This window comes from Oncorhynchus masou, unplaced genomic scaffold (assembly GCF_036934945.1).
Source record: "Oncorhynchus masou masou isolate Uvic2021 unplaced genomic scaffold, UVic_Omas_1.1 unplaced_scaffold_520, whole genome shotgun sequence".
NCBI classification, from domain to species: Eukaryota; Metazoa; Chordata; class Actinopteri; order Salmoniformes; family Salmonidae; genus Oncorhynchus; species Oncorhynchus masou.
The window spans coordinates 47369-75000 of NW_027011606.1; the positions used below are offsets into that span (position 1 = coordinate 47369).

Sequence of the window (27632 nt, forward strand, 5' to 3'; positions counted from 1 at the left end):
GTATACTACTATAGACCAGGGTGGTGTACTACTATAGACCAGGGTGGTATGCTACTATAGACCAGGGTGGTATGCTACTATAGACCAGGGTAGTATACTACTATAGACCAGGGTGGTATGCTACTATAGACCAGGGTAGTATACTACTATAGACCAGGATGGTATGCTACTATAGACCAGGGTAGTATACTACTATAGACCAGGGTGGTATACTACTACAGACCAGGGTGATGTACTACAATAGACCAGGGTGGTATGCTACTATAGACCAGGGTAGTATACTACTATAGACCAGGGTGGTATGCTACTATAGACCAGGGTAGTGTACTACTATAGACCAGGGTGGTATGCTACTATAGACCAGGGTAGTGTGCTACTATAGACCAGGGTAGTATGCTACTATAGACCAGGGTGGTATGCTACTATAGACCAGGGTGGTGTACTACTATAGACCAGGGTAGTATACTACTATAGACCAGGGTAGTATACTACTATAGATCAGGGTAGTATACTACTATAGATCAGGGTAGTATACTACTATAGACCAGGGTAGTATACTACTATAGACCAGGGTAGTATGCTACTATAGACCAGGGTGGTATGCTACTATAGAACAGGGTGGTGTACTACTATAGACCAGGGTAGTATACCACTATAGACCAGGGTAGTGTACTAATATAGACCAGGGTAGTATACTACTATAGACAAGGGTGGTATGCTACTATAGACCAGGATAGTATACTACTATAGACCAGGGTAGTATCCTACTATAGACCAGGGTAGTATCCTACTATAGACCAGGGTAGTATCCTACTATAGACCAGGGTAGTGTACTACTATAGACCAGGGTAGTATACTACTATAGACCTGGGTAGTATACTACTATAGACAAGGGTAGTATTCTACTATAGACCAGGGTAGTATTCTACTATAGACCAGGGTAGTATTCTACTATAGACCAGGGTAGTATACTACTATAGACCAGGGTAGTATACTACTATAGACCAGGGTGGTATGCTACTATAGACCAGGGTGGTATGCTACTATAGACCAGGGTGGTATACTACTATAGACCAGGGTGGTATGCTACTATAGACCAGGGTAGTATACTACTATAGACCAGGGTGGTATACTACTATAGACCAGGGTGATGTACTACAATAGACCAGGGTGGTATGCTACTATAGACCAGGGTAGTGTACTACTATAGACCAGGGTAGTGTACTACTATAGATCAGGGTAGTACACTACTATAGACCAGGGTAGTATCCTACTATAGACCAGGGTGGTATGCTACTATAGACCAGGGTGGTATACTACTATAGACCAGGGTGATATGCTACTATAGACCAGGGTAGTATACTACTATAGACCAGGGTAGTGTACTACTATAGACCAGGGTAGTACACTACTATAGACCAGGGTAGTATGCTACTATAGACCAGGGTGGTATGCTACTATAGACCAGGGTGGTATACTACTATAGACCAGGGTAGTACACTACTATAGACCAGGGTAGTGTACTACTATAGACCAGGGTAGTACACTACTATAGACCAGGGTAGTACACTACTATAGACCAGGGTAGTACACTACTATAGACCAGGGTAGTACACTACTATAGACCAGGGTAGTACACTACTATAGACCAGGGTAGTACACTACTATAGACCAGGGTAGTACACTACTATAGACCAGGGTAGTGTACTACTATAGACCAGGGTGGTATGCTACTATAGACCAGGGTAGTGTACTACTATAGACCAGGGTAGTATGCTACTATAGACCAGGGTGGTATGCTACTATAGACCAGGGTGGTGTACTACTATAGACCAGGGTAGTATACTACTATAGACCAGGGTAGTATGCTACTATAGACCAGGGTAGTATGCTACTATAGACCAGGTGGTATGCTACTATAGAACAGGGTGGTGTACTACTATAGACCAGGGTAGTATACCACTATAGACCAGGGTAGTGTACTAATATAGACAAGGGTGGTATGCTACTATAGACCAGGATAGTATACTACTATAGACCAGGGTAGTATCCTACTATAGACCAGGGTAGTATCCTACTATAGACCAGGGTAGTATCCTACTATAGACCAGGGTAGTGTGCTACTATAGACCAGGGTAGTATACTACTATAGATCAGGGTAGTATACTACTATAGACCAGGGTAGTATTCTACTATAGACCAGGGTAGTATTCTACTATAGACCAGGGTAGTATGCTACTATAGACCAGGGTAGTATGCTACTATAGACCAGGGTAGTATGCTACTATAGACCAGGGTGGTATGCTACTATAGACCAGGGTGGTATGCTACTATAGACCAGGGTGGTATGCTACTATAGACCAGGGTGGTATGCTACTATAGACCAGGGTAGTATACTACTATAGACCAGGGTGGTATACTACTATAGACCAGGGTGATGTACTACAATAGACCAGGGTGGTATGCTACTATAGACCAGGGTAGTATACTACTATAGACCAGGGTAGTGTACTACTATAGATCAGGGTAGTACACTACTATAGACCAGGGTGGTATACTACTATAGACCAGGGTGGTATGCTACTATAGACCAGGGTGGTATACTACTATAGACCAGGGTGGTATACTACTATAGACCAGGGTGATATGCTACTATAGACCAGGGTAGTATACTACTATAGACCAGGGTAGTGTACTACTATAGACCAGGGTAGTGTACTACTATAGACCAGGGTAGTACACTACTATAGACCAGGGTGGTATACTACTATAGACCAGGGTGGTATGCTACTATAGACCAGGGTGGTATGCTACTATAGACCAGGGTGGTATACTACTATAGACCAGGGTGGTATACTACTATAGACCAGGGTAGTACACTACTATAGACCAGGGTAGTATACTACTATAGACCAGGGTAGTATACTACTATAGACCAGGGTAGTATACTACTACTACTATAGACCAGGGTAGTATACTACTACTATAGACCAGGGTAGTATACTACTATAGACCAGGGTAGTATACTACTATAGACCAGGGTAGTATACTACTATAGACCAGGGTAGTATACTACTATAGACCAGGGTAGTATACTACTATAGACCAGGGTAGTATACTACTATAGACCAGGGTAGTATACTACTATAGACCAGGGTAGTGTACTACTATAGACCAGGGTAGTATACTACTATAGACCAGGGTAGTATACTACTATAGACCAGGGTAGTATACTACTATAGACCAGGGTAGTATACTACTATAGACCAGGGTAGTATACTAATATAGACCAGGGTAGTATACTACTATAGACCAGGGTAGTATACTACTATAGACCAGGGTAGTACACTACTATAGACCAGGGTAGTACACTACTATAGACCAGGGTAGTATACTACTATAGACCAGGGTAGTGTACCACTATAGACCAGGGTAGTGTACTACTATAGACCAGTGTAGTGTACTACTATAGACCAGGGTAGTGTACTACTATAGACCAGGGTAGTATACTACTATAGACCAGGGTAGTATACTACTATAGACCAGGGTAGTGTACTAATATAGACCAGGGTAGTATACTACTATAGACCAGGGTAGTATACTACTACTATAGACCAGGGTAGTATACTACTACTATAGACCAGGGTAGTGTACTACTATAGACCAGGGTAGTATACTACTATAGACCAGGGTAGTGTACTACTATAGACCAGGGTAGTATACTACTATAGACCAGGGTAGTATACTACTATAGACCAGGGTAGTATACTACTATAGACCAGGGTAGTATACTACTATAGACCAGGGTAGTGTACTACTATAGACCAGGGTAGTATACTACTATAGACCAGGGTAGTATACTACTATAGACCAGGGTAGTATACTACTATAGACCAGGGTAGTGTACTACTATAGACCAGGGTAGTATACTACTATAGACCAGGGTAGTATACTACTATAGACCAGGGTAGTGTACTACTATAGACCAGGGTAGTGTACTACTATAGACCAGGGTAGTGTACTACTATAGACCAGGGTAGTATACTACTACTATAGACCAGGGTAGTATACTACTATAGACCAGGGTAGTATACTACTATAGACCAGGGTAGTATACTACTATAGACCAAGGGTAGTACACTACTATAGACCAGGGTAGTGTACTACTATAGACCAGGGTAGTATACTACTATAGACCAGGGTAGTATACTACTATAGACCAGGGTAGTATACTACTATAGACCAGGGTAGTATACTACTATAGACCAGGGTAGTGTACTAATATAGACCAGGGTAGTATACTACTATAGACCAGGGTAGTATACTACTATAGACCAGGGTAATACACTACTATAGACCAGGGTAGTACACTACTATAGACCAGGGTAGTATACTACTATAGACCAGGGTAGTACACTACTATAGACCAGGGTAGTGTACTACTATAGACCAGGGTAGGATGCCATGTGAGACTCCACGAGTGTCTCAGTCACTTGTTCACAGGAACAACCGTTGAGAACAGGAAGTTAGCTTGACCAGTAGCTGTGACTAACCCCAGTCATGGTGTGTTTTTCGTGTGTGTGTGTGTGTGTGTGTGTGTGTGTGTGTGTGTGTGTGTGTGTGTGTGTGTGTGCGTGTGTGTTGTAGTATTGCATGGTACTAAAACATTAACCGTTTAGTTGCATCTGTCAAATGTGGATCAGGTCTGTCTATCAGAGCAGCCGATGTCCCCTGATATCGAGCCAAAGCACCGTTCACACGGTTTGCCTGTCAGTTCCACCTCTTCACCGCGAGCCCTGTCCTACCATGAGGAACTAGACATTACCACTCACTGCTAGGTCTGTCCTACCATGAGGAACGGGACATTACCACTCACTGCTAGGTCTGTCCTACCATGAGGAACGAGACATTACCACTCACTGCTAGCTCTGTCCTACCATGAGGAACTAGACATTACCACTCACTGCTAGGTCTATCCTACCATGAGGAACTAGACATTACCACTCACTGCTCGGTCTGTCCTACCATGAGACACTCGACATTACCACTCACTGCTAGGTCTGTCCTACCATGAGGAACGAGACATTACCACTCACTGCTAGGTCTGTCCTACCATGAGGAACTAGACATTACCACTCACTGCTAGGTCTGTCCTACCATGAGGAACTAGACATTACCACTCACTGCTAGGTCTGTCCTACCATGAGGAACGAGACATTGCCACTCACTGCTCGGTCTGTCCTACCATGAGGAACTAGACATTACCACTCACTGCTAGGTCTGTCCTACCATGAGGAACTAGACATTGCCACTCACTGCTCGGTCTGTCCTACCATGAGGAACTAGACATTACCACTCACTTCTAGGTCTGTCCTACCATGAAGAACTAGACATTACCACTCACTGCTAGCTCTGTCCTACCATGAGGAACTAGACATTACCACTCACTGCTAGCTCTGTCCTACCATGAGGAATGAGACATTACCACTCACTGCTAGGTCTATCCTACCATGAGGAACGAGACATTACCACTCACTGCTAGCTCTGTCCTACCATGAGGAACTAGACATTACCACTCACTGCTAGGTCTGTCCTACCATGAGGAACTAGACATTACCACTCACTGCTAGATCTATCCTACCATGAGGAACGAGACATTACCACTCACTGCTATGTCTATCCTACCATGAGGAACTATACATTACCACTCACTGCTAGGTCTGTACTACCATGAGGAACTCGACATTACCACTCACTGCTAGGTCTATCCTACCATGAGGAACTCGACATTACCACTCACAGCTAGGTCTGTCCTACCATGAGGAACTAGACATTACCACTCACTGCTAGGTCTATCCTACAATGAGGAATGAGACATTACCACTCACTGCTAGGTCTGTCCTACAATGAGGAACTAGACATAACCACTCACTGCTAGGTCTGTCCTACCATGAGGAACTAGACATAACCACTCACTGCTAGGTCTATCCTACCATGAGGAACAGCTGAACTAGACATTACCACTCACTGCTCGCTCTGAAACTGTTAATGACTGTTCCCAAAACAATATCCAGTAAGATTTCATTGACTTTGTTTCCCCCCCCCGTAAAGAGACATGAACAAGCTAACCAGTCAGGCAGCCAGTCAGACAACCTAATGAGACATGGACCAGCTAGCCAGTCAGCCAGCCAGTCAGACAACCTAAAGAGACATGAACCAGCTAACCAGTCAGGCAGCCAGTCAGACAACCTAAAGAGACGTGATCAAGCTAACCAGTCAGCCAGCCAGTCAGACAACGTAAAGAGACATAAACCAGCCAGCCAGTCAGACAACCTAAAGAGACATGAACCAGCTAACCAGTCAGCCAGCCAGTCAGACATCCTAAAGAGACATGAACCAGCTAACCAGTCAGCCAGCCAGACAGCCAGTCAGACAACCTAAAGAGACATGAACCAGCTAACCAGTCAGCCAGCCAGTCAGACAACCTAAAGAGACATGAACCAGCTAACCAGTCAGCCAGCTAGTCAGACAACCTAAAGAGACATGAACCAGCTAACCAGTCAGCCAGCTAGTCAGACAACCTAAAGAGACATGAACCAGCTAACCAGTCAGCCAGCCAGACAGCCAGCCAGACAACCTAAAGAGACATGAACAAGCTAACCAATCAGCCAGCCAGTCAGACAACCTAAAGAGACATGAACCAGCTAACCAGTCAGACCCAGTCAGACAACCTAAAGAGACATGAACCAGCTAACCAGTCAGCCAGCCAGTCAGACAACCTAAAGAGACATGAACAAGCTAACCAGTCAGCCAGCCAGTCAGACAACCTAAAGAGACATGAACAAGCTAACCAGTCAGCCAGCCAGTCAGACAACGTAAAGAGACATGAACCAGCTAACCAGTCAGCCAGCCAGACAGCCAGTCAGACAACCTAAAGAGACATGAACCAGCTAACCAGTTAGCCAGCCAGTCAGACAACCTAAAGAGACATGAACCAGCTAACCAGTCAGCCAGCTAGTCAGACAACCTAAAGAGACATGAACCAGCTAACCAGTCAGCCAGCCAGACAGCCAGCCAGACAACCTAAAGAGACATGAACCAGCTATCCAGTCAGCCAGCCAGTCAACAACCTAAAGAGACATGAACCAGCTAACCAGTCAGCCAGCCAGACAGCAGACATGAACCAGCTATCCAGTCAGCCAGACAACCTAAAGAGACATGAACAAGCTAACCAGTCAGGCAGCCAGTCAGACAACCTAATGAGACATGGACCAGCTAACCAGTCAGCCAGCTAGTCAGACAACCTAAAGAGACATGAACCAGCTAACCAGTCAGCCAGCCAGACAGCCAGCCAGACAACCTAAAGAGACATGAACAAGCTAACCAGTCAGCCAGCCAGTCAGACAACCTAAAGAGACATGAACCAGCTAACCAGTCAGACAGCCAGTCAGACAACCTAAAGAGACATGAACAAGCTAACCAGTCAGGCAGCCAGTCAGACAACCTAATGAGACATGGACCAGCTAACCAGTCAGCCAGCCAGTCAGACAACCTAAAGAGACATGAACCAGCTAACCAGTCAGGCAGCCAGTCAGACAACCTAAAGAGACGTGAACGAGCTAACCAGTCAGCCAGCCAGTCAGACAACCTAAAGAGACATGAACAAGCTAACCAGTCAGCCAGCCAGTCAGACAACGTAAAGAGACATAAACCAGCCAGCCAGTCAGACACTCTAAAGAGACATGAACCAGCTAACCAGTCAGCCAGCCAGTCAGACATCCTAAAGAGACATGAACCAGCTAAGCAGTCAGCCAGCCAGACAGCCAGTCAGACAACCTAAAGAGACATGAACCAGTAAACCAGTCAGCCAGCCAGTCAGACAACCTAAAGAGACATGAACCAGCTAACCAGTCAGCCAGCTAGTCAGACAACCTAAAGAGACATGAACCAGCTAACCAGTCAGCCAGCCAGTCAGACAACGTAAAGAGACATGAACCAGCTAACCAGTCAGCCAGCCAGACAGCCAGTCAGACAACCTAAAGAGACATGAACCAGCTAACCAGTCAGACAGCCAGTCAGACAACCTAAAGAGACATGAACCAGCTAACCAGTCAGCCAGCTAGTCAGACAACCTAAAGAGACATGAACCAGCTAACCAGTCAGCCAGCCAGACAACCTAAAGAGACATGAACCAGCTATCCAGTCAGCCAGCCAGTCAGACAAACTAAAGAGACATGAACCAGCTAACCAGTCAGCCAGCTAGTCAGACAACCTAAAGAGACATGAACCAGCTAACCAGTCAGCCAGCCAGACAGCCAGCCAGACAACCTAAAGAGACATGAACAAGCTAACCAGTCAGCCAGCCAGTCAGACAACCTAAAGAGACATGAACCAGCTAACCAGTCAGACAACCTAAAGAGACATGAACCAGCTAACCAGTCAGCCAGCCAGTCAGACAACCTAAAGAGACATGAACAAGCTAACCAGTCAGCCAGCCAGCCAGACAACCTAAAGAGACATGAACAAGCTAACCAGTCAGCCAGCCAGTCAGACAACGTAAAGAGTCATGAACCAGCTAACCAGTCAGCCAGCCAGACAGCCAGTCAGACAACCTAAAGAGACATGAACCAGCTAACCAGTCAGCCAGCTAGTCAGACAACCTAAAGAGACATGAACCAGCTAACCAGTCAGCCAGCCAGACAGCCAGCCAGACAACCTAAAGAGACATGAACCAGCTATCCAGTCAGCCAGCCAGTCAGACAACCTAAAGAGACATGAACCAGCTAACCAGTCAGCCAGCCAGTCAGACAACCTAAAGAGACATGAACCAGCTAACCAGTCAGCCAGCGAGTCAGCTAACCAGTCAGCCAGCCAGTCAGACAACCCAAAGAGACATGAACAAGCTAACCAGTCAGCCAGTCAGACAACCTAAAGAGACATGAACCAGCTAACCAGTCAGCCAGCCAGACAGACAACCTAAAGAGACATGAACCAGCTAACCAGTCAGCCAGCCAGTCAGACAACCTAAAGAGACATGAACCAGCTAACCAGTCAGCCAGCTAGTCAGACAACCTAAAGAGACATGAACCAGCTAACCAGTCAGCCAGCCAGACAGCCAGCCAGACAACCTAAAGAGACATGAACCAGCCAGCCAGCGAGTCAGCTAACCAGTCAGCCAGCCAGTCAGACAACCTAAAGAGACATGAACCAGCGAACCAGCCAGCCAGCCAGTCAGACAACCTAAAGAGACATAAACCAGCTAACCAGTCAGCCAGCCAGTCAGACAACCTAAAGAGACATGAACCAGCGAACCAGCCAGCCAGCTAGTCAGACAACCTAAAGAGACATGAACCAGCCAGCCAGACAACCAGCCAGACAGCCAGCCAGACAACCTAAAGAGACATGAACCAGCTAACCAGTCAGACAGCCAGTCAGACAACCTACAGAGACATGAACCAGCTAACCAGTCAGCCAGCCAGCCAGCCAGACAACCTAAAGAGACATAAACCAGCCAGCCAGCCAGACAACCTAAAGAGACATGAACCAGCTAACCAGTCAGCCAGCTAGTCAGACAACCTAAAGAGACATGAACCAGCTAACCAGTCAGCCAGCCAGTCAGACAACCTAAAGAGACATGAACCAGCTAACCAGTCAGGCAGCCAGTCAGACAACCTAAAGAGACGTGAACAAGCTAACCAGTCAGCCAGCCAGTCAGACAACCTAAAGAGACATAAACCAGCCAGCCAGTCAGACACCCTAAAGAGACATGAACCAGCTAACCAGTCAGCCAGCCAGTCAGACATCCTAAAGAGACATGAACCAGCTAACCAGTCAGCCAGCCAGACAGCCAGTCAGACAACCTAAAGAGACATGAACCAGCTAACCAGTCAGCCAGCCAGTCAGACAACCTAAAGAGACATGAACCAGCTAACCAGTCAGCCAGCTAGTCAGACAACCTAAAGAGACATGAACCAGCTAACCAGTCAGCCAGCTAGTCAGACAACCTAAAGAGACATGAACCAGCTAACCAGTCAGCCAGCCAGACAGCCAGCCAGACAACCTAAAGAGACATGAACAAGCTAACCAATCAGCCAGCCAGTCAGACAACCTAAAGAGACATGAACCAGCTAACCAGTCAGACAGCCAGTCAGACAACCTAAAGAGACATGAACCAGCTAACCAGTCAGCCAGCCAGTCAGACAACCTAAAGAGACATGACAAGCTAACCAGTCAGCCAGCCAGTCAGACAACCTAAAGAGACATGAACAAGCTAACCAGTCAGCCAGCCAGTCAGACAACGTAAAGAGACATGAACCAGCTAACCAGTCAGCCAGCCAGACAGCCAGTCAGACAACCTAAAGAGACATGAACCAGCTAACCAGTTAGCCAGCCAGTCAGACAACCTAAAGAGACATGAACCAGCTAACCAGTCAGCCAGCTAGTCAGACAACCTAAAGAGACATGAACCAGCTAACCAGTCAGCCAGCCAGACAGCCAGCCAGACAACCTAAAGAGACATGAACCAGCTATCCAGTCAGCCAGCCAGTCAGACAACCTAAAGAGACATGAACCAGCTAACCAGTCAGCCAGCTAGTCAGACAACCTAAAGAGACATGAACCAGCTAACCAGTCAGCCAGCCAGACAGCCAGCCAGACAACCTAAAGAGACATGAACAAGCTAACCAGTCAGGCAGCCAGTCAGACAACCTAATGAGACATGGACCAGCTAACCAGTCAGCCAGCTAGTCAGACAACCTAAAGAGACATGAACCAGCTAACCAGTCAGCCAGCCAGACAGCCAGCCAGACAACCTAAAGAGACATGAACAAGCTAACCAGTCAGCCAGCCAGTCAGACAACCTAAAGAGACATGAACCAGCTAACCAGTCAGGCAGCCAGTCAGACAACCTAATGAGACATGGACCAGCTAACCAGTCAGCCAGCCAGTCAGACAACCTAAAGAGACATGAACCAGCTAACCAGTCAGGCAGCCAGTCAGACAACCTAAAGAGACGTGGACCAGCTAACCAGTCAGCCAGCCAGTCAGACAACCTAAAGAGACATGAACAAGCTAACCAGTCAGCCAGCCAGTCAGACAACGTAAAGAGACATAAACCAGCCAGCCAGTCAGACACTCTAAAGAGACATGAACCAGCTAACCAGTCAGCCAGCCAGTCAGACATCCTAAAGAGACATGAACCAGCTAAGCAGTCAGCCAGCCAGACAGCCAGTCAGACAACCTAAAGAGACATGAACCAGTAAACCAGTCAGCCAGCCAGTCAGACAACCTAAAGAGACATGAACCAGCTAACCAGTCAGCCAGCTAGTCAGACAACCTAAAGAGACATGAACCAGCTAACCAGTCAGCCAGCTAGTCAGACAACCTAAAGAGACATGAACCAGCTAACCAGTCAGCCAGCCAGACAGCCAGCCAGACAACCTAAAGAGACATGAACAAGCTAACCAGTCAGCCAGCCAGTCAGACAACGTAAAGAGACATGAACCAGCTAACCAGTCAGCCAGCCAGACAGCCAGTCAGACAACCTAAAGAGACATGAACCAGCTAACCAGTCAGACAGCCAGTCAGACAACCTAAAGAGACATGAACCAGCTAACCAGTCAGCCAGCTAGTCAGACAACCTAAAGAGACATGAACCAGCTAACCAGTCAGCCAGCCAGACAGCCAGCCAGACAACCTAAAGAGACATGAACCAGCTATCCAGTCAGCCAGCCAGTCAGACAAACTAAAGAGACATGAACCAGCTAACCAGTCAGCCAGCTAGTCAGACAACCTAAAGAGACATGAACCAGCTAACCAGTCAGCCAGCCAGACAGCCAGCCAGACAACCTAAAGAGACATGAACAAGCTAACCAGTCAGCCAGCCAGTCAGACAACCTAAAGAGACATGAACCAGCTAACCAGTCAGACAACCTAAAGAGACATGAACCAGCTAACCAGTCAGCCAGCCAGTCAGACAACCTAAAGAGACATGAACAAGCTAACCAGTCAGCCAGCCAGCCAGACAACCTAAAGAGACATGAACAAGCTAACCAGTCAGCCAGCCAGTCAGACAACGTAAAGAGTCATGAACCAGCTAACCAGTCAGCCAGCCAGACAGCCAGTCAGACAACCTAAAGAGACATGAACCAGCTAACCAGTCAGCCAGCTAGTCAGACAACCTAAAGAGACATGAACCAGCTAACCAGTCAGCCAGCCAGACAGCCAGCCAGACAACCTAAAGAGACATGAACCAGCTAACCAGTCAGCCAGCCAGCTAACCAGTCAGCCAGCCAGTCAGACAACCTAAAGAGACATGAACCAGCGAACCAGCCAGCCAGCCAGTCAGACAACCTAAAGAGACATAAACCAGCTAACCAGTCAGCCAGCCAGTCAGACAACCTAAAGAGACATGAACCAGCGAACCAGCCAGCCAGCTAGTCAGACAACCTAAAGAGACATGAACCAGCCAGCCAGACAACCAGCCAGACAGCCAGCCAGACAACCTAAAGAGACATGAACCAGCTAACCAGTCAGACAGCCAGTCAGACAACCTACAGAGACATGAACCAGCTAACCAGTCAGCCAGCCAGCCAGCCAGACAACCTAAAGAGACATAAACCAGCCAGCCAGCCAGACAACCTAAAGAGACATGAACCAGCTAACCAGTCAGCCAGCTAGTCAGACAACCTAAAGAGACATGAACCAGCTAACCAGTCAGCCAGCCAGTCAGACAACCTAAAGAGACATGAACCAGCTAACCAGTCAGGCAGCCAGTCAGACAACCTAAAGAGACGTGAACAAGCTAACCAGTCAGCCAGCCAGTCAGACAACCTAAAGAGACATAAACCAGCCAGCCAGTCAGACACCCTAAAGAGACATGAACCAGCTAACCAGTCAGCCAGCCAGTCAGACATCCTAAAGAGACATGAACCAGCTAACCAGTCAGCCAGCCAGACAGCCAGTCAGACAACCTAAAGAGACATGAACCAGCTAACCAGTCAGCCAGCCAGTCAGACAACCTAAAGAGACATGAACCAGCTAACCAGTCAGCCAGCTAGTCAGACAACCTAAAGAGACATGAACCAGCTAACCAGTCAGCCAGCTAGTCAGACAACCTAAAGAGACATGAACCAGCTAACCAGTCAGCCAGCCAGACAGCCAGCCAGACAACCTAAAGAGACATGAACAAGCTAACCAATCAGCCAGCCAGTCAGACAACCTAAAGAGACATGAACCAGCTAACCAGTCAGACAGCCAGTCAGACAACCTAAAGAGACATGAACCAGCTAACCAGTCAGCCAGCCAGTCAGACAACCTAAAGAGACATGACAAGCTAACCAGTCAGCCAGCCAGTCAGACAACCTAAAGAGACATGAACAAGCTAACCAGTCAGCCAGCCAGTCAGACAACGTAAAGAGACATGAACCAGCTAACCAGTCAGCCAGCCAGACAGCCAGTCAGACAACCTAAAGAGACATGAACCAGCTAACCAGTTAGCCAGCCAGTCAGACAACCTAAAGAGACATGAACCAGCTAACCAGTCAGCCAGCTAGTCAGACAACCTAAAGAGACATGAACCAGCTAACCAGTCAGCCAGCCAGACAGCCAGCCAGACAACCTAAAGAGACATGAACCAGCTATCCAGTCAGCCAGCCAGTCAGACAACCTAAAGAGACATGAACCAGCTAACCAGTCAGCCAGCTAGTCAGACAACCTAAAGAGACATGAACCAGCTAACCAGTCAGCCAGCCAGACAGCCAGCCAGACAACCTAAAGAGACATGAACAAGCTAACCAGTCAGGCAGCCAGTCAGACAACCTAATGAGACATGGACCAGCTAACCAGTCAGCCAGCTAGTCAGACAACCTAAAGAGACATGAACCAGCTAACCAGTCAGCCAGCCAGACAGCCAGCCAGACAACCTAAAGAGACATGAACAAGCTAACCAGTCAGCCAGCCAGTCAGACAACCTAAAGAGACATGAACCAGCTAACCAGTCAGACAGCCAGTCAGACAACCTAAAGAGACATGAACAAGCTAACCAGTCAGGCAGCCAGTCAGACAACCTAATGAGACATGGACCAGCTAACCAGTCAGCCAGCCAGTCAGACAACCTAAAGAGACATGAACCAGCTAACCAGTCAGGCAGCCAGTCAGACAACCTAAAGAGACGTGAACGAGCTAACCAGTCAGCCAGCCAGTCAGACAACCTAAAGAGACATGAACAAGCTAACCAGTCAGCCAGCCAGTCAGACAACGTAAAGAGACATAAACCAGCCAGCCAGTCAGACACTCTAAAGAGACATGAACCAGCTAACCAGTCAGCCAGCCAGTCAGACATCCTAAAGAGACATGAACCAGCTAAGCAGTCAGCCAGCCAGACAGCCAGTCAGACAACCTAAAGAGACATGAACCAGTAAACCAGTCAGCCAGCCAGTCAGACAACCTAAAGAGACATGAACCAGCTAACCAGTCAGCCAGCTAGTCAGACAACCTAAAGAGACATGAACCAGCTAACCAGTCAGCCAGCTAGTCAGACAACCTAAAGAGACATGAACCAGCTAACCAGTCAGCCAGCCAGACAGCCAGCCAGACAACCTAAAGAGACATGAACAAGCTAACCAGTCAGCCAGCCAGTCAGACAACGTAAAGAGACATGAACCAGCTAACCAGTCAGCCAGCCAGACAGCCAGTCAGACAACCTAAAGAGACATGAACCAGCTAACCAGTCAGACAGCCAGTCAGACAACCTAAAGAGACATGAACCAGCTAACCAGTCAGCCAGCTAGTCAGACAACCTAAAGAGACATGAACCAGCTAACCAGTCAGCCAGCCAGACAGCCAGCCAGACAACCTAAAGAGACATGAACCAGCTATCCAGTCAGCCAGCCAGTCAGACAAACTAAAGAGACATGAACCAGCTAACCAGTCAGCCAGCTAGTCAGACAACCTAAAGAGACATGAACCAGCTAACCAGTCAGCCAGCCAGACAGCCAGCCAGACAACCTAAAGAGACATGAACAAGCTAACCAGTCAGCCAGCCAGTCAGACAACCTAAAGAGACATGAACCAGCTAACCAGTCAGACAACCTAAAGAGACATGAACCAGCTAACCAGTCAGCCAGCCAGTCAGACAACCTAAAGAGACATGAACAAGCTAACCAGTCAGCCAGCCAGCCAGACAACCTAAAGAGACATGAACAAGCTAACCAGTCAGCCAGCCAGTCAGACAACGTAAAGAGTCATGAACCAGCTAACCAGTCAGCCAGCCAGACAGCCAGTCAGACAACCTAAAGAGACATGAACCAGCTAACCAGTCAGCCAGCTAGTCAGACAACCTAAAGAGACATGAACCAGCTAACCAGTCAGCCAGCCAGACAGCCAGCCAGACAACCTAAAGAGACATGAACCAGCTAACCAGTCAGCCAGCCAGACAGACAACCTAAAGAGACATGAACCAGCTAACCAGTCAGCCAGCGAGTCAGCTAACCAGTCAGCCAGCCAGTCAGACAACCTAAAGAGACATGAACAAGCTAACCAGTCAGCCAGTCAGACAACCTAAAGAGACATGAACCAGCTAACCAGTCAGCCAGCCAGACAGACAACCTAAAGAGACATGAACCAGCTAACCAGTCAGCCAGCCAGTCAGACAACCTAAAGAGACATGAACCAGCTAACCAGTCAGCCAGCTAGTCAGACAACCTAAAGAGACATGAACCAGCTAACCAGTCAGCCAGCCAGACAGCCAGCCAGACAACCTAAAGAGACATGAACCAGCCAGCCAGCGAGTCAGCTAACCAGTCAGCCAGCCAGTCAGACAACCTAAAGAGACATGAACCAGCGAACCAGCCAGCCAGCCAGTCAGACAACCTAAAGAGACATAAACCAGCTAACCAGTCAGCCAGCCAGTCAGACAACCTAAAGAGACATGAACCAGCGAACCAGCCAGCCAGCTAGTCAGACAACCTAAAGAGACATGAACCAGCCAGCCAGACAACCAGCCAGACAGCCAGCCAGACAACCTAAAGAGACATGAACCAGCTAACCAGTCAGACAGCCAGTCAGACAACCTACAGAGACATGAACCAGCTAACCAGTCAGCCAGCCAGCCAGCCAGACAACCTAAAGAGACATAAACCAGCCAGCCAGCCAGACAACCTAAAGAGACATGAACCAGCTAACCAGTCAGCCAGCTAGTCAGACAACCTAAAGAGACATGAACCAGCTAACCAGTCAGCCAGCCAGTCAGACAACCTAAAGAGACATGAACCAGCTAACCAGTCAGGCAGCCAGTCAGACAACCTAAAGAGACGTGATCAAGCTAACCAGTCAGCCAGCCAGTCAGACAACGTAAAGAGACATAAACCAGCCAGCCAGTCAGACAACCTAAAGAGACATGAACCAGCTAACCAGTCAGCCAGCCAGTCAGACATCCTAAAGAGACATGAACCAGCTAACCAGTCAGCCAGCCAGACAGCCAGTCAGACAACCTAAAGAGACATGAACCAGCTAACCAGTCAGCCAGCCAGTCAGACAACCTAAAGAGACATGAACCAGCTAACCAGTCAGCCAGCTAGTCAGACAACCTAAAGAGACATGAACCAGCTAACCAGTCAGCCAGCTAGTCAGACAACCTAAAGAGACATGAACCAGCTAACCAGTCAGCCAGCCAGACAGCCAGCCAGACAACCTAAAGAGACATGAACAAGCTAACCAATCAGCCAGCCAGTCAGACAACCTAAAGAGACATGAACCAGCTAACCAGTCAGACAGCCAGTCAGACAACCTAAAGAGACATGAACCAGCTAACCAGTCAGCCAGCCAGTCAGACAACCTAAAGAGACATGACAAGCTAACCAGTCAGCCAGCCAGTCAGACAACCTAAAGAGACATGAACAAGCTAACCAGTCAGCCAGCCAGTCAGACAACGTAAAGAGACATGAACCAGCTAACCAGTCAGCCAGCCAGACAGCCAGTCAGACAACCTAAAGAGACATGAACCAGCTAACCAGTTAGCCAGCCAGTCAGACAACCTAAAGAGACATGAACCAGCTAACCAGTCAGCCAGCTAGTCAGACAACCTAAAGAGACATGAACCAGCTAACCAGTCAGCCAGCCAGACAGCCAGCCAGACAACCTAAAGAGACATGAACCAGCTATCCAGTCAGCCAGCCAGTCAGACAACCTAAAGAGACATGAACCAGCTAACCAGTCAGCCAGCTAGTCAGACAACCTAAAGAGACATGAACCAGCTAACCAGTCAGCCAGCCAGACAGCCAGCCAGACAACCTAAAGAGACATGAACAAGCTAACCAGTCAGGCAGCCAGTCAGACAACCTAATGAGACATGGACCAGCTAACCAGTCAGCCAGCTAGTCAGACAACCTAAAGAGACATGAACCAGCTAACCAGTCAGCCAGCCAGACAGCCAGCCAGACAACCTAAAGAGACATGAACAAGCTAACCAGTCAGCCAGCCAGTCAGACAACCTAAAGAGACATGAACCAGCTAACCAGTCAGACAGCCAGTCAGACAACCTAAAGAGACATGAACAAGCTAACCAGTCAGGCAGCCAGTCAGACAACCTAATGAGACATGGACCAGCTAACCAGTCAGCCAGCCAGTCAGACAACCTAAAGAGACATGAACCAGCTAACCAGTCAGGCAGCCAGTCAGACAACCTAAAGAGACGTGAACGAGCTAACCAGTCAGCCAGCCAGTCAGACAACCTAAAGAGACATGAACAAGCTAACCAGTCAGCCAGCCAGTCAGACAACGTAAAGAGACATAAACCAGCCAGCCAGTCAGACACTCTAAAGAGACATGAACCAGCTAACCAGTCAGCCAGCCAGTCAGACATCCTAAAGAGACATGAACCAGCTAAGCAGTCAGCCAGCCAGACAGCCAGTCAGACAACCTAAAGAGACATGAACCAGTAAACCAGTCAGCCAGCCAGTCAGACAACCTAAAGAGACATGAACCAGCTAACCAGTCAGCCAGCTAGTCAGACAACCTAAAGAGACATGAACCAGCTAACCAGTCAGCCAGCTAGTCAGACAACCTAAAGAGACATGAACCAGCTAACCAGTCAGCCAGCCAGACAGCCAGCCAGACAACCTAAAGAGACATGAACAAGCTAACCAGTCAGCCAGCCAGTCAGACAACGTAAAGAGACATGAACCAGCTAACCAGTCAGCCAGCCAGACAGCCAGTCAGACAACCTAAAGAGACATGAACCAGCTAACCAGTCAGACAGCCAGTCAGACAACCTAAAGAGACATGAACCAGCTAACCAGTCAGCCAGCTAGTCAGACAACCTAAAGAGACATGAACCAGCTAACCAGTCAGCCAGCCAGACAGCCAGCCAGACAACCTAAAGAGACATGAACCAGCTATCCAGTCAGCCAGCCAGTCAGACAAACTAAAGAGACATGAACCAGCTAACCAGTCAGGCAGCCAGTCAGACAACCTAAAGAGACGTGAACAAGCTAACCAGTCAGCCAGCCAGTCAGACAACCTAAAGAGACATAAACCAGCCAGCCAGTCAGACACCCTAAAGAGACATGAACCAGCTAACCAGTCAGCCAGCCAGTCAGACATCCTAAAGAGACATGAACCAGCTAACCAGTCAGCCAGCCAGACAGCCAGTCAGACAACCTAAAGAGACATGAACCAGCTAACCAGTCAGCCAGCCAGTCAGACAACCTAAAGAGACATGAACCAGCTAACCAGTCAGCCAGCTAGTCAGACAACCTAAAGAGACATGAACCAGCTAACCAGTCAGCCAGCTAGTCAGACAACCTAAAGAGACATGAACCAGCTAACCAGTCAGCCAGCCAGACAGCCAGCCAGACAACCTAAAGAGACATGAACAAGCTAACCAATCAGCCAGCCAGTCAGACAACCTAAAGAGACATGAACCAGCTAACCAGTCAGACAGCCAGTCAGACAACCTAAAGAGACATGAACCAGCTAACCAGTCAGCCAGCCAGTCAGACAACCTAAAGAGACATGACAAGCTAACCAGTCAGCCAGCCAGTCAGACAACCTAAAGAGACATGAACAAGCTAACCAGTCAGCCAGCCAGTCAGACAACGTAAAGAGACATGAACCAGCTAACCAGTCAGCCAGCCAGACAGCCAGTCAGACAACCTAAAGAGACATGAACCAGCTAACCAGTTAGCCAGCCAGTCAGACAACCTAAAGAGACATGAACCAGCTAACCAGTCAGCCAGCTAGTCAGACAACCTAAAGAGACATGAACCAGCTAACCAGTCAGCCAGCCAGACAGCCAGCCAGACAACCTAAAGAGACATGAACCAGCTATCCAGTCAGCCAGCCAGTCAGACAACCTAAAGAGACATGAACCAGCTAACCAGTCAGCCAGCTAGTCAGACAACCTAAAGAGACATGAACCAGCTAACCAGTCAGCCAGCCAGACAGCCAGCCAGACAACCTAAAGAGACATGAACAAGCTAACCAGTCAGCCAGCCAGTCAGACAACCTAAAGAGACATGAACCAGCTAACCAGTCAGACAGCCAGTCAGACAACCTAAAGAGACATGAACAAGCTAACCAGTCAGGCAGCCAGTCAGACAACCTAATGAGACATGGACCAGCTAACCAGTCAGCCAGCCAGTCAGACAACCTAAAGAGACATGAACCAGCTAACCAGTCAGGCAGCCAGTCAGACAACCTAAAGAGACGTGAACGAGCTAACCAGTCAGCCAGCCAGTCAGACAACCTAAAGAGACATGAACAAGCTAACCAGTCAGCCAGCCAGTCAGACAACGTAAAGAGACATAAACCAGCCAGCCAGTCAGACACTCTAAAGAGACATGAACCAGCTAACCAGTCAGCCAGCCAGTCAGACATCCTAAAGAGACATGAACCAGCTAAGCAGTCAGCCAGCCAGACAGCCAGTCAGACAACCTAAAGAGACATGAACCAGTAAACCAGTCAGCCAGCCAGTCAGACAACCTAAAGAGACATGAACCAGCTAACCAGTCAGCCAGCTAGTCAGACAACCTAAAGAGACATGAACCAGCTAACCAGTCAGCCAGCTAGTCAGACAACCTAAAGAGACATGAACCAGCTAACCAGTCAGCCAGCCAGACAGCCAGCCAGACAACCTAAAGAGACATGAACAAGCTAACCAGTCAGCCAGCCAGTCAGACAACGTAAAGAGACATGAACCAGCTAACCAGTCAGCCAGCCAGACAGCCAGTCAGACAACCTAAAGAGACATGAACCAGCTAACCAGTCAGACAGCCAGTCAGACAACCTAAAGAGACATGAACCAGCTAACCAGTCAGCCAGCTAGTCAGACAACCTAAAGAGACATGAACCAGCTAACCAGTCAGCCAGCCAGACAGCCAGCCAGACAACCTAAAGAGACATGAACCAGCTATCCAGTCAGCCAGCCAGTCAGACAAACTAAAGAGACATGAACCAGCTAACCAGTCAGCCAGCTAGTCAGACAACCTAAAGAGACATGAACCAGCTAACCAGTCAGCCAGCCAGACAGCCAGCCAGACAACCTAAAGAGACATGAACAAGCTAACCAGTCAGCCAGCCAGTCAGACAACCTAAAGAGACATGAACCAGCTAACCAGTCAGACAACCTAAAGAGACATGAACCAGCTAACCAGTCAGCCAGCCAGTCAGACAACCTAAAGAGACATGAACAAGCTAACCAGTCAGCCAGCCAGCCAGACAACCTAAAGAGACATGAACAAGCTAACCAGTCAGCCAGCCAGTCAGACAACGTAAAGAGTCATGAACCAGCTAACCAGTCAGCCAGCCAGACAGCCAGTCAGACAACCTAAAGAGACATGAACCAGCTAACCAGTCAGCCAGCCAGACAGCCAGCCAGACAACCTAAAGAGACATGAACCAGCTATCCAGTCAGCCAGCCAGTCAGACAACCTAAAGAGACATGAACCAGCTAACCAGTCAGCCAGCGAGTCAGCTAACCAGTCAGACAGCCAGTCAGACAACCTAAAGAGACATGAACAAGCTAACCAGTCAGCCAGTCAGACAACCTAAAGAGACATGAACCAGCTAACCAGTCAGCCAGCCAGACAGACAACCTAAAGAGACATGAACCAGCTAACCAGTCAGCCAGCCAGTCAGACAACCTAAAGAGACATGAACCAGCTAACCAGTCAGCCAGCTAGTCAGACAACCTAAAGAGACATGAACCAGCTAACCAGTCAGCCAGCCAGACAGCCAGCCAGACAACCTAAAGAGACATGAACCAGCTAACCAGTCAGCCAGCGAGTCAGCTAACCAGTCAGCCAGCCAGTCAGACAACCTAAAGAGACATGAACCAGCGAACCAGCCAGCCAGCCAGTCAGACAACCTAAAGAGACATAAACCAGCTAACCAGTCAGCCAGCCAGTCAGACAACCTAAAGAGACATGAACCAGCGAACCAGCCAGCCAGCTAGTCAGACAACCTAAAGAGACATGAACCAGCCAGCCAGACAACCAGCCAGACAGCCAGCCAGACAACCTAAAGAGACATGAACCAGCTAACCAGTCAGACAGCCAGTCAGACAACCTACAGAGACATGAACCAGCTAACCAGTCAGCCAGCCAGCCAGCCAGACAACCTAAAGAGACATAAAAGAGCCAGCCAGCCAGACAACCTAAAGAGACATGAACCAGCTAACCAGTCAGCCAGCTAGCCAGACAACCTAAAGAGACATGAACCAGCTAACCAGTCAGCCAGCCAGTCAGACAACCTAAAGAGACATGAACCAGCTAACCAGTCAGCCAGCCAGTCAGACAACCTAAAGAGACATGAACCAGCTAACCAGTCAGCCAGCTAGTCAGACAACCTAAAGAGAAATGAACCAGCTAACCAGTCAGCCAGCCAGACAGCCAGCCAGACAACCTAAAGAGACATGAACCAGCTAACCAGTCAGCCAGCTAGTCAGACAACCTAAAAGAGACATGAACCAGCTAACCAGTCAGCCAGCCAGCCAGACAGCCAGCCAGACAACCTAAAGAGACATGAACCAGCTAACCAGTCAGCCAGTCAGTCAGACAACCTACAGAGACATGAACCAGCTAACCAGTCAGCCAGCCAGTCAGACAACCTAAAGAGACATGAACCAGCTAACCAGTCAGCCAGCCAGTCAGACAACCTAAAGAGACATGAACAAGCTAACCAGTCAGCCAGCTAGTCAGACAACCTAAAAGAGACATGAACCAGCTAACCAGTCAGCCAGCCAGCCAGACAGCCAGCCAGACAACCTAAAGAGACATGAACCAGCTAACCAGTCAGCCAGTCAGTCAGACAACCTACAGAGACATGAACCAGCTAACCAGTCAGCCAGCCAGTCAGACAACCTAAAGAGACATGAACCAGCGAACCAGCCAGCCAGCCAGTCAGACAACCTAAAGAGACATGAACCAGCTAACCAGTCAGCCAGCCAGTCAGACAACCTAAAGAGACATGAACCAGCTAACCAGTCAGCCAGCCAGTCAGACAACCTAAAGAGACATGGACCAGCTAACCAGTCAGCCAGCCAGACAGACAACCTAAAGATACATGAACCAGCTAACCAGTCAGCCAGCGAGTCAGCTAACCAGTCAGCCAGCCAGTCAGACAACCTAAAGAGACATGGACCAGCTAACCAGTCAGCCAGCGAGTCAGCTAACCAGTCAGACAGCCAGTCAGACAACCTAAAGAGACATGGACAAGCTAACCAGTCAGCCAGCCAGTCAGACAACCTAAAGAGACATGAACCAGCTAACCAGACAGCCAGCCAGTCAGACAACCTAAAGAGACATGAACCAGCTAACCAGTCAGCCAGCCAGTCAGACAACCTAAAGAGACATGGACCAGCTAACCAGTCAGCCAGCGAGTCAGCTAACCAGTCAGCCAGCCAGTCAGACAACCTAAAGAGACATGGACCAGCTAACCAGTCAGCCAGCGAGTCAGCTAACCAGTCAGCCAGCCAGTCAGACAACCTAAAGAGACATGGACCAGCTAACCAGTCAGCCAGCCAGTCAGACAACCTAAAGAGACATGGACCAGCTAACCAGTCAGCCAGCCAGTCAGACAACCTAAAGAGACATGGTCCAGCTAACCAGTCAGCCAGCCAGTCAGACAACCTAAAGAGACATGAACAAGCTAACCAGTCAGCCAGCCAGTCAGACAACCTAAAGAGACGTAAACCAGCAAACCAGCCAGCCAGCTAGTCAGACAACCTAAAGAGACATGAACAAGCTAACCAGCCAGCCAGTCAGACAACGTAAAGAGACATAAACCAGCCAGCCAGCCAGACAACCTAAAGAGACATGAACCAGCTAACCAGTCAGCCAGCTCGTCAGACAACCTAAAGAGACATGAACCAGCTAACCAGTCAGCCAGCCAGCCAGACAGCCAGCCAGACAACCTAAAGAGACATGAACCAGCTAACCAGTCAGCCAGTCAGTCAGACAACCTACAGAGACATGAACCAGCTAACCAGTCAGCCAGCCAGTCAGACAACCTAAAGAGACATGAACCAGCGAACCAGCCAGCCAGCCAGTCAGACAACCTAAAGAGACATGAACCAGCTAACCAGTCAGCCAGCCAGTCAGACAACCTAAAGAGACATGAACCAGCTAACCAGTCAGCCAGCCAGTCAGACAACCTAAAGAGACATGGACCAGCTAACCAGTCAGCCAGCCAGACAGACAACCTAAAGAGACATGAACCAGCTAACCAGTCAGCCAGCGAGTCAGCTAACCAGTCAGCCAGCCAGTCAGACAACCTAAAGAGACATGGACCAGCTAACCAGTCAGCCAGCGAGTCAGCTAACCAGTCAGCCAGCCAGTCAGACAACCTAAAGAGACATGGACAAGCTAACCAGTCAGCCAGCCAGTCAGACAACCTAAAGAGACATGAACCAGCTAACCAGACAGCCAGCCAGTCAGACAACCTAAAGAGACATGAACCAGCTAACCAGTCAGCCAGCCAGTCAGACAACCTAAAGAGACATGGACCAGCTAACCAGTCAGCCAGCGAGTCAGCTAACCAGTCAGCCAGCCAGTCAGACAACCTAAAGAGACATGGACCAGCTAACCAGTCAGCCAGCGAGTCAGCTAACCAGTCAGCCAGCCAGTCAGACAACCTAAAGAGACATGGACCAGCTAACCAGTCAGCCAGCCAGTCAGACAACCTAAAGAGACATGGACCAGCTAACCAGTCAGCCAGCCAGTCAGACAACCTAAAGAGACATGGTCCAGCTAACCAGTCAGCCAGCCAGTCAGACAACCTAAAGAGACATGAACAAGCTAACCAGTCAGCCAGCCAGTCAGACAACCTAAAGAGACGTAAACCAGCAAACCAGCCAGCCAGCTAGTCAGACAACCTAAAGAGACATGAACAAGCTAACCAGCCAGCCAGTCAGACAACGTAAAGAGACATAAACCAGCCAGCCAGCCAGACAACCTAAAGAGACATGAACCAGCTAACCAGTCAGCCAGCTCGTCAGACAACCTAAAGAGACATGAACCAGCTAACCAGTCAGCCAGCCAGTCAGACAACCTAAAGAGACATGAACCAGCTAACCAGTCAGCCAGCCAGTCAGACAACCTAAAGAGACATGGACCAGCTAACCAGTCAGCCAGCCAGTCAGACAGCCAGCCAGACAACCTAAAGAGACATGGACCAGCTAACCAGTCAGCCAGCCAGTCAGACAACCTAAAGAGACATGAACACGCTAACCAGTCAGCCAGTGAGTCAGACAGCCTAAAGAGACATGAACCAGCTAACCAGTCAGCCAGCCAGTCAGAAAGCCAGCCAGACAACCTAAAGAGACATGAACCAGCTAACCAGTCAGCCAGCCAGTCAGACAACCTAAAGAGACATGAACCAGCTAACCAGTCAGCCAGCCAGTCAGACAACCTAAAGAGACATGGACCAGCTAACCAGTCAGCCAGCCAGACAGACAACCTAAAGAGACATGAACCAGCTAACCAGTCAGCCAGCGAGTCAGCTAACCAGTCAGCCAGCCAGTCAGACAACCTAAAGAGACACGGACCAGCTAACCAGTCAGCCAGCGAGTCAGCTAACCAGTCAGCCAGCCAGTCAGACAACCTAAAGAGACATGGACAAGCTAACCAGTCAGCCAGCCAGTCAGACAACCTAAAGAGACATGGACCAGCTAACCAGTCAGCCAGCGAGTCAGCTAACCAGTCAGCCAGCCAGTCAGACAACCTAAAGAGACATGGACCAGCTAACCAGTCAGCCAGCGAGTCAGCTAACCAGTCAGCCAGCCAGTCAGACAACCTAAAGAGACATGGACCAGCTAACCAGTCAGCCAGCGAGTCAGCTAACCAGTCAGCCAGCCAGTCAGACAACCTAAAGAGACATGGACCAGCTAACCAGTCAGCCAGCCAGTCAGACAACCTAAAGAGACATGGACCAGCTAACCAGTCAGCCAGCCAGTCAGACAACCTAAAGAGACATGGTCCAGCTAACCAGTCAGCCAGCCAGTCAGACAACCTAAAGAGACATGAACAAGCTAACCAGTCAGCCAGCCAGTCAGACAACCTAAAGAGGCGTAAACCAGCAAACCAGCCAGCCAGCTAGTCAGACAACCTAAAGAGACATGAACAAGCTAACCAGCCAGCCAGTCAGACAACGTAAAGAGACATAAACCAGCCAGCCAGCCAGACAACCTAAAGAGACATGAACCAGCTAACCAGTCAGCCAGCTTTCGTCAGACAACCTAAAGAGACATGAACCAGCTAACCAGTCAGCCAGCCAGTCAGACAACCTAAAGAGACATGAACCAGCTAACCAGTCAGCCAGCCAGTCAGACAACCTAAAGAGACATGGACCAGCTAACCAGTCAGCCAGCCAGTCAGACAGCCAGCCAGACAACCTAAAGAGACATGAACCAGCTAACCAGTCAGCCAGCCAGTCAGACAACCTAAAGAGACATGAACACGCTAACCAGTCAGCCAGTGAGTCAGACAGCCTAAAGAGACATGAACCAGCTAACCAGTCAGCCAGCCAGTCAGAAAGCCAGCCAGACAACCTAAAGAGACATGAACCAGCTAACCAGTCAGCCAGCCAGTCAGACAACCTAAAAAGAGACATGAACCAGCTAACCAGTCAGCCAGCCAGTCAGACAACCTAAAGAGACATGGACCAGCTAACCAGTCAGCCAGCCAGACAGACAACCTAAAGAGACATGAACCAGCTAACCAGTCAGCCAGCCAGAGTCAGCTAACCAGTCAGCCAGCCAGTCAGACAACCTAAAGAGACACGGACCAGCTAACCAGTCAGCCAGCGAGTCAGCTAACCAGTCAGCCAGCCAGTCAGACAACCTAAAGAGACATGGACAAGCTAACCAGTCAGCCAGCCAGTCAGACAACCTAAAGAGACATGGACCAGCTAACCAGTCAGCCAGCGAGTCAGCTAACCAGTCAGCCAGCCAGTCAGACAACCTAAAGAGACATGGACCAGCTAACCAGTCAGCCAGCGAGTCAGCTAACCAGTCAGCCAGCCAGTCAGACAACCTAAAGAGACATGGACCAGCTAACCAGTCAGCCAGTGAGTCAGCTAACCAGTCAGCCAGCCAGTCAGACAACCTAAAGAGACATGGACCAGCTAACCAGTCAGCCAGCCAGTCAGACAACCTAAAGAGACATGGACCAGCTAACCAGTCAGCCAGCCAGTCAGACAACCTAAAGAGACATGGTCCAGCTAACCAGTCAGCCAGCCAGTCAGACAACCTAAAGAGACATGAACAAGCTAACCAGTCAGCCAGCCAGTCAGACAACCTAAAGAGAGCGTAAACCAGCAAACCAGCCAGCCAGCTAGTCAGACAACCTAAAGAGACATGAACAAGCTAACCAGCCAGCCAGTCAGACAACGTAAAGAGACATAAAAGAGCCAGCCAGCCAGACAACCTAAAGAGACATGAACCAGCTAACCAGTCAGCCAGCTAGCCAGACAACCTAAAGAGACATGAACCAGCTAACCAGTCAGCCAGCCAGTCAGACAACCTAAAGAGACATGAACCAGCTAACCAGTCAGCCAGCCAGTCAGACAACCTAAAGAGACATGAACCAGCTAACCAGTCAGCCAGCCAGTCAGCCAGCCAGCCAGACAACCTAAAGAGACATGGACCAGCTAACCAGTCAGCCAGCCAGTCAGACAACCTAAAGAGACATGAACACGCTAACCAGTCAGCCAGTGAGTCAGACAGCCTAAAGAGACATGAACCAGCTAACCAGTCAGCCAGCCAGTCAGAAAGCCAGCCAGACAACCTAAAGAGACATGAACCAGCTAACCAGTCAGCCAGCCAGTCAGACAACCTAAAGAGACATGAACCAGCTTGCTGACAAAGTGAAAAATTCCCAATAGAACATTCCATGTGTCTTGTGATCTAGCATGGAATCAGGTCAGAGGTCAAGGTTCACACAGTCAAGTCGGAGAGGGAGGGAAAATAGGAGAGAAAGGAGAAGGGAGGGAGAGACAGGTGGGAGGGAGAGACAGGTGGGAGGGAGAGATGGTAGAGGGAGGGAGAGACAGGTGGGAGGGAGAGACAGATCTACTGTCTGAGTACACAGAGAATAGATCTGTCTGTCTGTCTGTCTGTCTGTCTGTACTATATAGGG

At 48.9% G+C, this 27632-nt stretch overlaps 1 pseudogene; it reads right to left on the reverse strand.

Moving 5' to 3' along the window:
- Positions 1 to 27632, reverse strand: part of LOC135535837 (TBC1 domain family member 1-like) — an 86832-nt pseudogene that overhangs the window by 41151 nt on the left and 18049 nt on the right.